The sequence below is a fragment of the Arachis hypogaea genome, chromosome 20, assembly GCF_003086295.3.
Source record: "Arachis hypogaea cultivar Tifrunner chromosome 20, arahy.Tifrunner.gnm2.J5K5, whole genome shotgun sequence".
Lineage (NCBI taxonomy): Eukaryota > Viridiplantae > Streptophyta > Magnoliopsida > Fabales > Fabaceae > Arachis > Arachis hypogaea.
The window spans coordinates 100,363,277-100,381,077 of NC_092055.1; the positions used below are offsets into that span (position 1 = coordinate 100,363,277).

The 17,801-nt window shown below is 33.5% G+C and overlaps 1 long non-coding RNA gene across 1 annotated transcript; it reads right to left on the reverse strand.

Moving 5' to 3' along the window:
* Positions 1-217: 217 nt before the first annotated feature.
* Positions 218-5,170, reverse strand: LOC140182614 (uncharacterized). Its single transcript, XR_011878562.1, has 4 exons — positions 4,270-5,170; positions 3,749-3,855; positions 1,414-1,515; positions 218-407 (listed from the first exon to the last, which is right to left on the reverse strand). It is a non-coding gene; the product is annotated as an uncharacterized lncRNA (long non-coding RNA).
* Between the last annotated feature and the right edge of the window lie 12,631 nt (positions 5,171-17,801).

The window sequence follows — 17,801 nt, forward strand, 5'->3', positions numbered from 1 at the left end:
CAATTGTTGCAATGCAATTTTTAAACTTGTTTTCGGTGGTTTTAAAACCACCACTAATTTCAGTATGAAGTCCCGCAAAAAAATTTGATTTTGATTTAAATATCGCAGCTTTTTTTTTAATATATTATAGGTATTTTTTTGTGCTTTTTAGATTTTTTTAATATTAAAAATCTTATTATTTTTCATCTAAAAATCTATATTGATGGAAAAAAATTAATTGTGAAAGAAATTCATATATTTATAAAAATATCAATAAAGTAAATCTCTTGTTAAGAGTCGCATGGTCAAATTCAAAAAAATGTTTGCATGAAGCCAAAATAATTATAATCCTAAATTTCTAGTTTTTGCTCTGTTTTCACGGAATTCATCCCTGTAGCGATGTCTGGTGGCAGCTCCTCAATTCTTTCCTACATACATAAATCAGCAAACATAATTAATTTGTTGATTGGTTTTTCTCATGTCAAGAACATGCCAAATAGGATGATTAACTGCATGACTTTCGTCAGACCAAAATAAACTTCAACCACTACAACTCTACAAGTATATTATTAAGTCAACAACTTATACTCTCATACTAATAAAGGTATCTATTTCGAAAAATAAAAAAGTAAAACAAAATAAATTAAAAAACTAACTTAAGTGAGATCATAAAATGAAACCTTAGCTTGTATGAGGATTGAATTTTCTTTACTTTTATTTTAGTTCGCTAATGTGAAATCAAAGACCCAAAATTACACTAACCAACTCCATCAGCTGCTAGCCTGCTATATATGTTCATTTTGAGCAACTTTATTTTGCGCTTATTATTAGTACGGTAGCAATGCACTATTAGTTGGAAACATAGACCTCTTATACATATTTAGCGTTAACTAACCTATGCAAAAGAAAATTAATAATAGCTAGTGTGCGTGTAAGCTTGTGTATATACATGTATGTTTGTGCATGCGTAATTGGCTCACCCTTCCCACTTCTTTTAAGTAAGATTAGAGTATGTATTGTGTATCTCACCATGTGCAGAGTGCAGTGCGGAATGCTAATATTGACCTCACATAAAATATTTGAATAATAATAATGTTTATGCATGCCTCCCTTTATCTGGACAACTAGGAAAATAAAATTATATGATGTCTCTAAAAGACTGCATGCTATAGAGGAAGTCTACAATATTAATCGCGCACTAGGGAATGAAGTTTCATGTGTCTCTGTGGCTACAAAGTTTGTCAATTGTATGTGTATGTGCTAGCTTCCCATAATCATATCCTATGTGTTCTCTTTAAATAATTTATCACTTCCGAAAAACATAAATCAACAAACATATGAACAGGCGAGCTAGAGCATACTGTAATAGACTTTCAACCCAAATTAATTGAAACCAACGGGATACAACACAGAATCTCAAAAAGTAGTACTTACACTAATTATCTTAGCTTCTTCATGGATATAGGAGCCATCTTTTCTTTTGTGCGCTGTGGTCCATAACTCTCCTCTACTGACTTTCCTCCCTTGTAGTTCTGACTGTAACAATATAAATTATGCCATTACCGTATTACACACAATTAAGGAAAATATAGATGAATAGAAAGTTCAAAGAGTAAATTCAGTCCTAAATTGCCTCTTCTTCCTTCCGCCTTACCAAGAACCAGCTTTAAATATATTTTGTGGCAGTGCTAGCTATCTGTATCTCTTTCTAAACCATTGACAGATTAAATGGGGCCAAACTAATTAGGTATTTAGATATCATATGTATGGTCTCAAAAAACTAGTTAAATTATATATAGATAACATACATATTCTTCTTCATGATTATATGAATGTGAACTCTTCAAAAAGGGGTATGAACAATGTAGAATGGTGTTTGTATTAGTGGTTGTTTAAACTAAAATATTAGGCTTATGCTTGTTAGGACAATAAATAAAGTCAATCAATCTATGTTAACTGTGCATATGGGACCAAGTGGAAAAAGAAGGATCTGATAAGAGATATCCAACTTAAACCAAATGAATGAGAAAATTTAAGGTCCTTTGAAATACAATTGTGCCACCTATGGAATATATAGTATATGTATCAGTCGTCAATCATATTAATTAGTGACCTTAATGGAAATGGAAATAGGCTTTGTTGAGATGGGAATGAAAAAGGTCATTGTTACTGTGATGATGCCAAATTTAATTTCAATCACACATGAGACACATAGTTCAATATATATAATAGACACAGAAAAAGTTATAACGAGGAATCGGAATATACAAAAAATTTCAAATCTATATATGTAATCCTTAGTCACATGACTGCAACAATTTCAAAGAACTAGCTTATGCTATTATTGTTCTGCTAAAACTAAAATAGATAATGCAATGATCTATAGAAAAGGACAGGGGGATGGCATTTCATTTCTAAACAGGGACAAATCACAAAACATGTGCATTGTGTAGAGATATGAATTCACAAACTAAAACCGGTTATGAAAGAGAGGTGTTGGTCCAGGATATACCTCTAGTGTAGTTTGACTCTAAAATTCCTAGTTTCCAATCTTTGAAATCAAATTGAGCAACCCAAAATTATACAATCATCGACCAAGAAAACAAACATTAACGTTCAAGAATACTCAATCTCTTATCATCATTTATTGTCCTCAAACTCATATTATAGAATCAAAATTCATTCGTTAACAATAAATCTCTAACTCAAACATTCCTCTAATAATCAAAGGATTATTTTTTTGTAACAACTCCAAGTATTATTAAAGATTATTGAAACTGAATCAATCAAAAACCCTACAAAGATAACCAAACCATCAAATAGTCATTAACTATTTGTATTTGTTTACTCAAACTAAGAAACTGAATACAAAGCACATAATAAATCAAAATAGTGGTACCTTCAAATTCTCTAACTCTATACAGCCATAATTAACCTGAATTAATAGAAGATATAGACAAAATCTGAATCAAATTAACCTAAAAGCATAATATGAACCAAGAAGATCTAGAAAACTTCACATACTATTCTTGTTTCAAAATGGAATTGAGGGGTAACCATGCATGAATGAAGATCATGTGAATGAGAGGCATGTGATTTTTTTTTAAATTTTAATTAAACAGGACCAGAAAGAAATAAGAGACGATCCCTAACATGTGTTTGCAGTGATTTGTTTATTATTATGACCAGTTTTTATTATTAAATTAATGTATTAATATTAATATTGTGATGAAGTGGCTTAGGGACTGGCTAATATTCCCTTACCCTGACTTTGATCTTTGTAATTAAATAAAACAAACCATTAAACTTTTAATAATCTAAGTTGAGGTACTTAATTCATTCAAATTTTGAAGAACATAAGCTAACATTTTCCATGATGCTTAGCTTCTTGTTTAAAGGAAACAGAACAACAAAAAACAACTAAAGAAAAAATTTAGAAATTTTATGTTTCTGCAAAACATAACTACAACATAGTAATAACGAAAACATAACTTTACTGTTACATACATAGTCATAATCTCCTTAAAATTTTACTCTAATTTTACTGTTACATACATAGTTATAATGTCTTCTTGAAACTTCACTGTAATTTTACTCTGTGTTTTAAAAGCTATTCTTCTATGCTCTATCACCCAATGTATAAATTCTTGATGAATTTGATGAAGCATATCTGCTTTAAGGATTATTTTAGCATATCCAGTTAAATTGTAAATAACATAAAATTATTGAAACTAGATCAAAATAATCTAAAACTATCAATTAAACGAACCAGTGACAGGCTTCTTGTTGCGAGTGAGCTGCTTTTCGTTGTCTATCTGCTCCCACCAAGTTATCCTATTGTAGATCCCCTGATCATTTGCCAACGGAGTTTCCTTTCTTCCAGTAAAAAAAGTGATAAGTTACTTGACAAAAACAATATACTCAATCAAGCCGTGTAGACAGAACACTAAAAGAGACCAAGCATGGTTTAGGAAGATAGTAGAAAGATCAGAAGCAGAGGGTTGAGAAGAGGTTAAACCTATAAATCAAAATGCACTATAGACATGAAATGGAATGCCAATTGCAATATACTGCTAACTAAAGGTTTCATTTAGCTTTAATATCAGCAATGTTTATTGTATTCACTAGTAATAATTGAAAAAATTCCAAATAATTACCATAACCCAAAACTGAGTATCACAACATGGTACCTGTTCATCAAAGAATTAACTCATATTCCATTTTTTTGTGATGAAAGTAAGTGGAGAAGTAAAAGAGAATTAGATTTTAGGGATTAGGGATTTCGCGCACCGTGGAGGAGGAAGCAGGGGTTTCACGCACTGTGGAGGAGAGGCAAATGGTCGACACCGGGGAGAGAAGGACGGATGGTAGCCGCGCGACTCCACAACCACACAAAGGCACAGGGTGGAGCAGAAATTAGGGATTTCATGCACCGTGGAGGAAGGAGTAGGGGTTTCACGCACTATGGAGGAGAGGCGAAAGGTCGACGCCGGAGAGAGGAGGATGGATGGGCAGCAGTAGTGCACGGTGGAGCAGCGACGTCAGGGTTTGACGCACTACCATCTGAGTTCGTGGGTTTCTGCGGTTGTGGGGATATTCTTGGTTATAAGATAAAATATAGATTACCGGCGGTTCTTAATGCAGTAGCCGCTAATCAGTCAGATGCTGCGGCACATGGATGTCAATTGGTGTTATCTCTGATATCTTCGGCGGTTGGATTAACGATTGGTAATTTTTGGCCGGTATCCTCCGTGTCCCTTGTAGTGTGTGAACAAACCCATGTTGAACGTGGCCTTTATTTCCTTCAATTGTTGCCTCTGTTTGCTCCATTTGTACGTGGAAAAACTCACGTCTTACGCGAAAGTGTAATAGTGCGTACTCATGCCTCATCCGTACGTATGATGGCTTAAAATCTTCTTGTTGTGCATACGCATGGGTCATACGTACACACGATGGCCAACATCCCACGTGAAAGCCTTCACGTCCTACGTCTATTCTTCTACGTGCCACGTTGAAATGGGGGTCATGCATACGCATGAATGAGCATATTCCCCCACTTGTGCGTACGCAAGGGTCATGCATAAGCAAGGCTTCCGTTTTGGTGTTGTACGCCAATGCTTCCACGTTTCACATTGAAGTACCTAATGCCCCTGGGAAGGCATAATTAGTTGGCGTGGCATGCTGCTCTCCCACGTTTCATGTGAAGCTTGATTTTCATATAGGAAATTTTTTGTTTAGTCCAGAGAGCTTTCTGTTTGCTTCTCTCTTCTTGCTCAAAGTGGTTCCTAGCCCCTTTTCTTTTTAATCTTTGACAACTCTCTTTTAAATTTTCTGTAATCAATGATTGCACACTAACTTAAAGTATTGCTCAATTAATGATAAAATCACTGCTTATTTGTAATAATTCTTAGTTTATTGAATAAAATTTTAAGAAAAAAATACTAAAGATGCAAATACGTCACTTTTATTAAAAAAAATAAATAAATAATCTTTGGTCTAGTGATCCGTCTTTCTCCTCCCTTATATGCCAAAATCTGTAATTTGGTGGGTATTTTTAATTTAATAAATTTTAAATGCTTGCCTAATCTAACTTTTTGGCAGGTTCAGCAGGTTGGTCTGGCGAGCTCGACCTATTTTGTCACCCTAAGTTGATTATTATTATCATGAGAAATTGAAAGAAGGAAATATGGTTATTATTAGGATTACCCTTTGATATTATGGTGTTGGAAATAATCATGATCCATGTCTATACTCAGTTCCCAAAGCTACATATGCATGGAATGAAATAAAGCGTGCCACCTTTCCATGTTTAATGTCTTTGTTTTTTTTTTTTTTTTTTTTTTTTTTTTTTAAACCATTTTATCTTCTAGCAATTTACTCACAATTTAATACAAGCATAAACTGCGATCTTTTGTAGTGGTTTATGTATAAATTTTAAAACTTTTACCTTTTATAAAAATTCATATAGAGTAAATTTAGGATCCAAATGTAACCATTATCCAAATATTGTAATTAGATAAATTTAAATTTTATTTTATTTATTTATGCAATTTGTCTTTTTTTAGTTATCCAATTTTATAAAAAATAAATTTATTAAAAAAATAATTTTAATACTAAATATAATATTAAAGACATTTTAAACTAAAAAATAATTTTAATTTTAATCTCAAACTTTAGGAACTAAAACAATATTTATCTTTAAATTAAACTATGAAGGTGACATTGCATATCTGAAGCATACATGACCATTATTGAAACAGAATTTCAAGTGTTAATTTATTCATGTATTGTGATTAATATTTCATTAACTAATTAGCGAAAGGTAAAATACAAAGCAACCATGATAATGTGTAGAGAGGGAGACCAATCAAGAAGTGACAAAAGACTCTTTTATTGCTATAGAATATGTTATACTATGAAATTATTTATTTTAAAAGTTTAAACAGATAAATAATATACATAATGACTGTATATCTTATAGATCATGTATTATCTAAAATTATCAATCATAGTCAATAATGTGGAACTACGAAGCATTTGTCTAGTATATATGCACGTTTAATTTTTACCGAAAATTATATGCTAATAGGACAACTATATTTTTGAGTAATTTAGGTCTTTTGAGAAAATGAAGTAGAGGAGTGTTAAAGAGTTCATAAATTTTGTGATTTGTAGTTATTAATTAGTTATTATTAATATTTTTAATAATGTAAAATTATATCTAATTAATAGTGTAAAATTTTTTTTTTTTTACTGATTAAGTGTTGGCCAAATTTTAATAAAAATATTGACCCTAAACTTTCCCAATAAGATATTAAGTAAATCCTTAAAATAATTGCAATAAACTTATAAGACTCTTAAGAAAAAAAATACTACTAAGTGAGTCTCTAAAGAATTATAATAATAGACTTACAGATTTTTGTCGGAAAGTGATGGAAGACCAAGAAGAATAATTGTATCTGACATTACAATCTTTCATGGACTTGTAAGCATTGTAATTTATGGATGAAAGATTAAGAAAGATGAATTGTATCAAAATTTTTAAGACTTATAAATCTATTATTATATTTATTTAGGGACTTATTTAGTATTTTTTCGCTTCAAAGACCTATAAATGCGTAATAAAATTTTTCTAATACTTATTTGGTGCTTTATATATGTTTTTAAAGGACCTATAACCTATACATTTATCACAAAATTTCACAGGAATTTAATTGTATTATTACTCTTAATAAGTATTGTTATTATTAATGGTGGTGATGGTATGTTCCATCAAGTTAGAAGGGTCCACTAATTCCAGAATCCATGTGTTGTGCTTGCCATTAACTATTCGAGTGAGGAATGGGGCATCCTTCCTGCAATATCATATTTGTTGTGTTTTCCAAAAACATTCAAAACATGAGCTTCATTTTCTTGTGGACGTGTTAGGTAAATTGGACTTAAAATCCAATCAAAATGTGGACTTTTTCTTCGATAACATTATTTCTTTTTGGTATCCATGTTTCATGCTCAAATTAAACGTCTCTTAATATTCCTTATTACTGCTTACTGCACGACATGCCCCTAGCAAAGGGGGCCTCGTACAATTTGCATTCAAATGAAATAGTTGGAATATATAAGAAATATCTCCAACATGTTCCGATTTCTTTTTTCACTCTAGAAAAAACAAGTTATATAATAACTTTTTAAAGAATAAAAAATAAATGCATTCTCACACTTAAAATTTAATTTGTAAAATTAAAAATAAATTCTACATGCTCCATTTTAACTGTTGAGCTCCTTTTGTTAAAAAAAAAAAAAATAGAATTTTGTTGCCGTTTAAACAAATTGTGTATCTTTTGATGGGAAGAAACTATTTGGAATAATAAGTTTCTAAAATAATAGTTTAACTACTTTAAGTACGAATAAAATTTATAGACAAATAAATTAAAAAAAATATGAGAATAAATTTTTTACGAATCGTGTGAAGTACTATCTTTAAAGACTTATTATTGTCTTATTCTTAAATAACTGATTTCAATGAAAATTCTTTAAGATTAGATGTGAATCATAAAAAATACCGTCTATATCAATATTATCAAAATACTCGAGCAGCTAGCACAACCTCGTTCTTCTAATTAGAAATTTTACTAACCAAATATCTCCAACAATCATATGTTCTGTATGATTAAAAATAGTCAGAAGCTCACTGGTTCATGTTCAAAATGAAAAGCCCAAGAATACAAGCTCAACCGGGTATGTATGCAACAAGTTAATCAACATGCTTGATTTTTCTTTGTCCATACACATCACACTCTAAAATGAATTTGGATCCTCTAAATTTTAGATTTTCACTTTAGAGGATAAAGTGAGATCTCTCATCATTGAATTTTTTTCTTTTATGTTTTTTCTTGGTCCCACCTATAAAATAAATAGTGATAGATTATACTTTAAGTGAAATTCAAATTTTAGAGGATCCAAATTCCTCTAAAATATATAAATTTATACTTTCACAAATCTTTTTTACGTGGACATAAGTTTAAAATACAAACTTGATGACATAAATATGCATGACAATGGCTCACATATTCAAACTTAGAAAAATATAGAAGAACTAAGAAAGGTTAAGAAATCCTTTGTATTAGTGGAATATTGAAAAAGATTACCAATTTGAACCTAATCTTAGGTTGAGTTGGTGACAATTTTGTAAAAGTGTAGTAGAATAAACTCTTTAAATCTTATATTTCTGAGCTAAAAATTGGAGTATATTCAGGGGCATTCATGGATCAGAATAAACTATTTAAACTCTTTTGATGATTTGAATTTTGTAAATATTATCCAATTCGTAGGGCCATCTGATCGGATCGAATCCAATCCATAAGTAAATAGTAACAGGTTACGAATTTTAGGTATGTATTAGAGAATCTAATTCTTAGATCCTCATAAATAAATAAAAAATATAAATAAATGACTCTAACCATAATTCAAACCTCACTCTCACAAATTAGAAATCTTAGTATTTTTTCTCCCTTTCCATTTTCGGCGCCTCCCTCATGTCACCCCTCACTCACCGAGACCGACCACCATTTGTGCTATGTGTCGCCACGCCGAAAGTTGACGACTCCTTACCTCGCTAATCACCTAATCTTCATTGTTTAGTCTGTTATTCACTCTTCTCTTCCTCGTGGTTCATCCTCTTCATTGGAGACGTTCATCACCACTACCATGGTTCATCGTGGCTGGCCACTCACAGTATCGTTCTTCGCTCACCGACGTTGTCTCGTTCTTTGACCTCTGCTCACAACCTCACTCTTTGCCCTCCACTCACTGCTTGCCACCTAATAGTTCCATGTAGTTCTCGTCATCTGATTTGATTGTCTAGTGCTTCTCTGTTCTTGCCTATGTTAAGTGTGTTTCTCGTACGGCTGCACTTCTCTATTCCTCTCGTTTTTCTTACCGTACTTTAATTTGGTTTATTGAACTAGAATTTAAAACTATTATTTTTTTTTGGATATATCGAATATCAGATATCGGATATCAGATTAGATGTGAGCATAAAAATGCGGATAATAGACCTGATACTTTTAGTGCGGATCGGATCGATATTTTGACCATATTCGATCCGATCTATGAAAATCCCTATTAACAAATCCAGAAAGTATTCTCATAGATAATGTTGCTCATAGTGTTTTGTGCTTTAAAACTGATTCTCTTTTGCTTGCCAAAGAGACAATCCGTTGCTTGTTCGAAAAAGTTACAGAGTAACCTATTGCTTTGGTTTGTGGATTAAGGAGCCTTTTTCCTTTTTCTGCCTTTTGTCTTTCCAATCAAGCAGTGGTTCCTACTCTCTTAAATTGAAAAAGACTGCAACATGACTCCCTCATCTCTTATCTCAATAGTTTACTTATCCATCAAAGGTATGGTGCAATAAATATCCCTATTCCCACGATTTGGGATGATGGACCTCATCACCATTCATCTCGTATGAATGACAAAAAATAATGAAGCACCATAACTACATTAGTATTGTTGTACATCGTATGAAAAAACTCTTTACCAAACATCTCATATATATGGCAGTAAACAAAAGAAGCAACAATGCCCTTGAAACTTTTATGGCTTCATTGACCACATTAAACTTGGTTACCTTTATGAAATACAATTTTCACATTCATTTGATGTTTATCATACTTAAGATGCAATGACAAATAAAACTCTAATATATACCCTACAAGAACTTATGTATCACCATAACCTACATCTTTTTATTGTTTGTAACGCTTAGCTACTAATATAGCTTTGCATATATTAATTAATAAATATCCATTTACATCTAATAGATTATATATATATATATATATATATATAAAATATCCAAAATGGAGTATTAAGAGAAGACATAACATTATTATATAATAAGGGATCATTAGAAATAAGATAAGTAACGTAATCATTACGAAGATTTTTTTTTTTCTAACTCTTTTACTTCTTCTTATTTCAATATCTTGTCATTTATGTGCTAGAAACACTTTTATCTTTAGACTTGCTAAAATAGAGTAAAAAGTCACTTTTGATCATGAAAATTAAGACGCTCACAAAACTGACCATGAAACAACAAAATTAAAGTTGTACCCATGAAAGATAAGTTTCATACGACAAAACTATCTAAACCCTAAAAAACTACCCAAAAACTCCAAATCACCTTTCCCTCTCTCATCATCATCACATTACTCTCTCTCTCTCTCTCTCTCTCTCTCTCTTTCTCTCTCTCTCTCTCTCGCTCTCTCTCTCTCTCAGATTACTAGAAGGAAGGCATGGTAGAATGCTTATAACTGTATTCTTTTAACTTCCTTTCGCTTTTTCTTTTTTCTGCAGTGCTGGTTATAACATTTTCTTTTCTATTTTGAAGGGTGCTGCTAATGGAGTTAATCACAAGAAACTTGTCTAAAAAAAATTACCAGTAGCAGCCATAAAGTTACACTAGAAAATTCTCCACAAAATTAGATATATGAACAAGAAGAACATCATCAAAATTATCAATTCCATCTAAAATTGAACAAAATATAGCTCAGATTAGTTAGTAGAAGTAATAAAAAAATCCCCAAAAGAAAATGAAAAATAAAAATTTAAAACCCCAATCAACGATTCCTATCTTTACTCCCTCCTCCAACATTATTATTCCCAATTGAACCACCTTCTTTCTTCTATAGGAACCGAAAAGTCATTCGAATAGATATGACCACTTTGTTCCTCTATGCTTGAACCTTTGGCCGCCATTGTTGAATCTGTTTAGTGGTGAAGGTGTTCAACGATGAATTTGGTCATTCAACCTTTGGAGCGGGAGATTGCGGTGGCACATTTCGAAATGCCACTTGCATTCAGAGCCACCACCATCTCTAGTGCTGAAAAAGCCACCACCTTTGCCTTTCTCAGCAACACATTTCCAGTCCCACTTGCAAAATCCGAATACCAATCGACTTGAGCCGAAATCCAATAAAAAATAGAACTTTCTCCTCTTCTCCAAAGTTTTCACGTTGCTTCAACGGCGAGTTCTCCGAGCTTCCAATACAAGAAAAATGCTGAGTACCATCGGATTTAGTATCACACAATAGAAACAAATTTATCGTTTGATTTACTGGCGTAATCGCATCGAATTCATAAGGTTAAGTAATTACCGGTGGATTAATATTTTTGACAGTAAATTTGCCAGTAATATTTGGAGAAAAAAAATAAATTGGCGCATCCTTTATCGAATTTACCACCAACTTAGTGAAACGATGCATTTTGGTGACCCGCAATGGTTTACCATCAGATTTTTTCGACGGTAAATCTGATGGTAACTGGGCCGTAAATTCAAATCGCAAACCCTCTTTTCCCTCATTCGAATTTCTCTCTCTCTCTCTCTCTCTCTCTCTCACTCATCTATTTCTTCCACTCTCCCCATCACCACCATCTTCTACCACCGAAACCACCACCATCACAACCCCCTCTCCGCTGCCATCAACCCACTGCTGAGACCCCTCCCTTCTTCTTCTTCCTCTCCCATTCTTTTCTTTCCCTTTGGTTGCACCTTAGCCCTCGCCAATAGCAACCCACTATCACTGACACCACCTCTGTTCCTTCTTTTCTGTCACCGCTGGCAACCACAGAGCCACTGTGACGTCGCCCCCTTTCCTTTTTCTTCCCTTCCTCTTGTTCTTCCTCTGGCCAAACCACCCCTGCAGTCCTAGAGACCACCAAAGCTCCAGCCCTTGCCTCCTCTCAAGCTCATTGTCACCACCATCTACCAAGTGCCGCCGCGGCTAGCTCGCTCCTTCATCCCTCCGCACTCTTGGCCACTCTAGCACGACCCCTGTCTCTCTCGTTTTGCTCACCACTCCAGGTTTTGCTCAAATTGCTAATTCATATTCTGTTTTAGTTAGAATTATTATTGGCTTAGGTTTTAGTTGTTAATTAGTATTATGCTTTAGCTATATTTAATTTTATATTAGTGGATTTTAGGTGGTTAGGATAGGTTAAATTAGGTTATTAAGATTTTAAATTATTGAAAAATGTTTGGATAATTGAACTGAATTGCTGAATATTGTTGCTGGAGTTGTTTAAAATTTTTTGAATTAGGTTGATTAACTGTGTTCCGGTTGGTTTTGCTTAGATTTGATTGCCAGATTATTGGATTATACTTGGTTGTTGCTGGTTTTGAATTATTTGTTGCTGGTATTGATTGTAGATTTGAAATTGGGGCTATCAATTGATATTTGATCTTGATTTTGCATGATTGAAGGCCTCGTTTTATTGTTTTATTGGATTTATTTGATTTATTTGACTTTCAATTTATTTAAACATTTGATATTTAATATTACATAGTTAATTTCTATTATTTATAAATTGACCATTAATCATGTGCAAAATAAATTTAAATAAAAAATTAAAATTAAAAAAATTGCTTCACAACTATTTTTTAAAAAAAATTGAATTTACCTTTGGATTTACCGAAGGAATAATCCGACAGTAATAGTGCGGAAAACAACATATTGTGGTGCCAACATTATCGTCGAAAAAAGCAGACGGTAACCAAATGGTTTTTCAGGTAGGTAATTGATGCAGTCACATCTCTAGTTGTTTTTCCTTTAGAACTGCATTCAATAAGCTAAGAATTGTTGTTAATTAACCAATGATTTCATGATTTAACGAGCATTACTTTGATTTATTTTGAATTCATTTGCTATAGGAGAAATTGGAGGAAAGTCAATAGAAGTGACCAAATAGAATAGTTGATAGATTGAGCAGAAAGATTGCTGAGTTAAATAGAAAGGTTGCTGGACTGAACATAAAGGTTTCAAGAGAAGACAATCCATTGCCAAGTCTAGCGTGCCTAATGGTACGTTCAACATGCCACCCTAAAGCACTCCCAAAGACTACCTCTCAAGCCTTAAGTCCAACGTGAGAGGGAGCACATCCAACATGTCTCTTAAAGCTCCCTCCTCACGTTGGACATGCCTTCACCACACGCCCAACGTGCCCATTGTGGCACTCTCTAGAGGCTAGCTCTTCTATTCACATTAGACGCACCACCAAGGCTTCTCAAGCTCACGTCTAACGTGCCATTCTTCACACCCTCCAGTAGCTCACTCTAACCCATATGTCCAACGTGCATGGAGGCATGTCCAACGCACCATCAAGTCCTCAAGGCTCATGTTCAACATACTAGAAGGCACGTCAAATGTGCCTTAAACAAAGCACCTCCAAGGATCAATTTCAAGCCTGCGTTGTACGTGTCCCCTTGTGTCCAACACATGAGCCATCTACTCTCCAGGGCCTCTTTATTTCCTTTACTAATCTCTAAGCCTCTAAGCTTGAATGAGGGATTAAAGAATAGGCAAATGCCCATGTAATCAAGCATTGATTGAAGATTATGAGGAGAGACTCTAAAGATTTACTTGAGAAGGAAAACATTAATTAGTTAGATGTGATTCTGTTTTAGTTTGATTCTGTTTTTGAATTTAGAATTCTAGGTTTTAGGTTAACAAATATAAGCAAAAGGAGCCATATACGGGGGCTCCTTCTTCGGCAGTTTTAACATTTCATAATTCTAGGTTTTCTTTTGATCATGAGTAACTAATCTCCTCTTGTTAAGGTTAGGAGCTCTGCTTATTACTATGGATTAATGTTCTCATTGTTCTATTCTTGATTTATGCATTGATATTTTCTTAAGATTTGGTTTTCGTTCTTCATCACAAGGGTTTGAGTTTATTGGGAAATAGCTTGAATCTGAATTGAATTTTGTAAGCTTCTTTGAAAAGATTGTTTAATAGAATTAAGCTTGAAAACATCTTCTCTCAATTCTGAATGTTTTGAACTTAGCTTGATAAGTGACATTGAATCAATTAGGTTTACACGTTAAGAGTTGTGTGGTTTATGAATCAGTATGTGTACTTAACCTCTTTGCATAATTAATTAATCAAGGGATTGGCAATTTGTTAAGTTAAGAGAAATTGGATTACCAAGGGATTGGAGTTCAGTTAATTAGGATTCGCCATAAGATAAATATTTGCATGATCAAGATAGATATTAAAAAGCATTCTTCTTGAAGTTTTAAACATCTCTGAAACCTTAGCATTCCATTCATATTATTCTCTCAACAGTTTTGTAAATTGCTTTAATTTAATCTTCTGTTTTTGCTATTTGATGTTGCTGAAACCCTAAATTGTAATTGTCTAGTTAGAGCTATCAATTAACTCTTGTGTGCTCGGTCTGTTAATCCTCGTGGGAATGATAACCCACTCCCGTGGTATTACTTGGTACAATTCAATGCACTTGCCGAGTTATGGTTTCATAAAAATCTGCATCAAGTTTTTTGTACCATTGCCGGGGGATTAACCGAGATTGACATCAAACCGGTTAATTGATTGCTTACATTAGACCTTTATTTTCTATTTTTCATTTATTTTTTCATCTTATCTAGAATTTTCTTCACTGTGACGTAGGGAAGTCCACTTTTTCTTGGTGTTTTTGGTATTTATGCAGGACAACCAAGAACAAGAGCGTCTTCTATACGACCCTGAGATTGAGCTAACCCTCTAGAGACAGAGGAAGCAAGCTAGAAGCAAGAGGATAATAGAGGAAATTGAAGAGGAGCTTCAGGCAGAAAGCATGGCAAATACAACAACAATGCCAATGCTAGGAAGACTCTTGGTGACTTTGTTACCCCACAAGCAATATGTGTGGAAGTAGCATAGTGAGGCCCACTATGGAGGTAAATAATTTTGAGTTGAAGCCTCAACTTAACTCTTTAGAGCAAAAAATTTCCAATTCAGTAAAAGCCCTCAGGAAGATCCTATTCATCTCTGGCTTCCTACAAATATGTGACACCGTCAAATCCTATGGTGTCTCTACTGAAGCATATTGCCTCATGTTGTTCCCATTCTCTGTAAGGGACTGAGCCAAGTAGTGGCTTGTGTAACACCCTAATATTCAAATCCTTATACTCGAGTCATAAGTCAATGATAGTAAGGTGGCATGACTCTCAGGTGGATTTAATATACATACATACATACATACATACATACATACATACATACATATATATATATATATATATATATATATATATATATATATATATATATATATATATATATATAGTTGAAAGGAAGTATTAAATGAGAAGCCTGAAAAGGAGTAAAATAAAATCACAAAACGGAACACTCACGTAGCGATAAAGCAGAAGGTAAAGCATAATCGGAAAGCGAAAGTAAAGATATAACAATAAAGAAGAATAAGATAGATACAGGATATAGATGTATAACATTATTAAATAGCCACTAGTCACGACCTGCGAAGTTTAGGTCGGCTAGGGTACAGAATAAAATCAGTTTGACAACAATATTTTCTATCTCTCCCAAAATATACAAAAGGCCTCTATAGGCAAGTTTTCAAAAGGAATGATTACATACATATAAGTTTTTCAAAATAAACACAGAGAGATTCTAAGCAAAATGCAAAACATGAGTCTAATAATCATCGCCATCTCTCAGATGAAGCACAGCTCACTGTTGAGCGCCTGGATCTGCATCTGAAAAATAAGAGATATATGTAGAATGAGAACCCCTGACCCATGGGTTCCTAGTATGGTAAAAGTGCCAAATAAATACTGCATAAGACAACACAAACTCACTAAGCAATCTTAATTCTCCACACAACATTATATCCATCTTTAGTTCTCTCTAATCCATAACTTGGCAACTATCATACGGGATTTCTAAGTCTAAGTCAACAATTCTCATCCTTTCTCAATTCTCCAATCAAAATAGAACCATAATCAAAACCAACACCAGTCCTCAGCGTCAACCAACACCAACATGAGGGACCTCTCAGTTGTACAAACACAAGCAATGCAAACAAGTAATACACAAGTAGATTCAAGTAAGGCATCTAGCACATAATACATAATATGACATACATAATTAGGCAAACCAATACAAATAAGCAAATCCAAACAAATTAAACATATCCAAATAATGAATACATGTCCTATGGCTGATGAGTCTCATCTATCGATTATCAAGTCAACCCGACATATCCGGTAGTGAATCCTAGATAGTCCCTAAGTGCGCATTCCAAAGAGTCTATGCATATGTATAATCATTTATAAATCAATTCATTTCATTGGAGGAAATTGGGGGGTTTAAGTGCCTGGTCACAACTTGCGTTGAAGGGTCAACAGAATCTCAAATCTCAACCTGGAGCAAGTGGAGCCAACCCATTGTATCTACCCAGGGAAATCTAAAACTCAGATAAAATCTCATATCTCATATCATTCTCGACCAGGAGCAAGTGGGGGCGAACCACTACATCTACTCCAGGGGATTCAAACCAAACCCAGAGCAAGTGGATCAATGCCACTCTATCTACCAAGGCAGGTGTATCAAAATTAAAATCATGTTCAACATCAATCTCAACTTCAATCTCATCTCAACTTATATTCAATCTTAATTGATCTCATTCATCATCATCATTCATCATCATCATCATCATCATCATCATCATCAATCATCTCATTCATATTCATCATATATCACTTCACATCTTATTCATTTTTCTCAATTTCACTAACTCAACTCTTTAGGTTTTGTCCCTAACTCTTCCATCCTCAATTACATCGGATCTAGTCTTTTATCAGGGTTTATAAAGATTTAGAAGGCTCGAAGAATGGTTGAAATTTTTAAAAATTCACTTTTCAGAAAAATAGGGTAGTCGCATATGCATGCACATGCTTGCGTACGCATGAGTGTAATCTTGACAAAGTCGCGTATGTAGACCACCTTCGTGTACGCAGAAGGTTTGGGTGTATGACTTGCATTGCGTACGCATGGGTGTCGACAGAGGCCAACTCCCTCGTACGCACAATAGTGCTCACATACGCAACCCATATTAGAATGTGAAAAAGCTGATATGGTACAGAAAACCAATTTTTAGCCCCAAATTTCAAACCTTCATATCTTTTTCTATAAAATTTTTTAACTATTCTTGAACCGTTGGAAAGATCAATAAATGAATTTTCATAAAACATCTAATTTTGAAAGTTTTTCAACTCCGAGGACCGAGTTATGGCCCGTTGATGTTGGCCGAAAATAAGTTTTAACCAAAAACACACATTTTCCAAATCAGTTTTAACACATCAAAAGGACCTCAAACCAACTCAATTCATATATTCACACTCAACCAAATTCAAACCTACTTCATTTACTTACGTCAGCTTAAATTTCATCCACTTCACATCTTAATCCTCAATTTCCAATATCCTATCAATCATTCCAACTTTCACACATTCATTATCAAAATTC